Here is a 1,544-nt window from a genome sequence, read left to right as displayed (position 1 = left end):
AAACAAACCACAAGCCACTGATCATAGAGCTAATCAGACATAGAGGAAACGGTCATTCAAGTGTTTGCTCTGAAACGCATGTTCAAATTAGCTACTTGTAAAAGCCAAACGCAAAAACAAAAGCATGTAATGCCATCGTCTGGTTTGTGTACAAGTTCAGTCTAACAAGGAAGTGGTTCACAACAGATCCAAAACTTGGACAGCAAGTATCAAGGTACCCACAACACATGTGAGCACTGTGGTCCTCCTGTGACAGTGAGTTACACCAGCAGCTGCTGGCCAAATTATTTTAATAATCCAAAGAAAAATTTTAAGCAAGCAGAACAGCTAAGAACCACACAGCTGCCAGAAAGCAAATCACTAAACAAAGTTAAACTATCTGAGGCTGCTCCTGAACTTGATTTCACAAAAAGCCTGGGTACTAGCCACGCACAATGAATCAAAATCAAAAACAATAATGCCCCAAATAAACCCAGAGAACAAATGGGATGCTTTCAAGGATCACAGCAAATGTGTGCAGCATCCCAGGATAAGTTTCGCTGGGCATTTCTAGCAAGCCCAACAGCAGGGTCCTTCTTAAGGACAAACTCTCCCTACAACCTATTAATAAAAGCCAGCCTATTCTAGGCAAACCCCAACTGTCCCTCACAGGTTACTGAATAGTTTTAAATTTCCTGTCAAACTTCAGGGATGGGGGTCCGTAAAGCCCTGAGACCCCCTAGCGTCAGGGAGGTCGTGCACAGCTCAACTACCTACCTTCTTTTCGAATAAACCCTTTTGATTTCTTTTTAAAATGCAAAATCCATCAATTTAATAAACAATGATATTATGTTAAATGCAGGATATCCCAGGGACTAAAAGATATTGCATGCCAGAGTTTAGGTGAACTGTGCTTAAGATAAATAAAAGTATTCTACCCGTACATTTCAAACAATGAATACTAAAACAACTAAAATACAATGAAATAGTATGCATATGTGCTTCAAAATAAAATGGTCTTTAACATCTTTAACAAACCCCATTAGGCCCTCCACTGCTGTCGACTCCATTCCAACTAATAACGAACCTGTAAGGTCCTCTCACATGCTCTGGACTTGTCATCAAGAGAGATGGGACCCTGGAAAAGCACGTCAAGTCGAGGGGAAGCGAAACACGAGGAAGCCCATGGACAAGATAGACTGACACAGGGGCAGCAAGAGTGAGCTCAGCCATAGGAGCAACAGGGGGATGGTGCAGGACAGGGCAGTGGTAAGTCCTACTGGGCACAGGCTAGCTATGCGTCGGAACCAACCTGAAGGCCCCTAACAACAGGCTAGAATGCGGAGTTCTGTAGGATGTCTGAGGCTGTGAGTGTTTCCATAGGCAGATGCCTCGTCTTTCTCAATGGGGACAGCCGGTGAGATTCAACTGTGCACCTTTTAAGCAACCCCAAGCTTCACCCACAGGTCTTCTTTAAACAATCTTAAACAAAAGGCACATACCATGGCATTATGAAGACTAAGTGAGAATGCTACATCTGAACAATCCTGTCCTTCATTAAGAAA

This window comes from Echinops telfairi, unplaced genomic scaffold, assembly GCF_000313985.2.
Source record: "Echinops telfairi isolate 266 unplaced genomic scaffold, ASM31398v2 ScPeMD7_20;HRSCAF=75, whole genome shotgun sequence".
In the NCBI taxonomy this organism is placed as follows: Eukaryota; Metazoa; Chordata; class Mammalia; order Afrosoricida; family Tenrecidae; genus Echinops; species Echinops telfairi.
Note: the sequence above shows the minus strand (reverse complement) of the source record.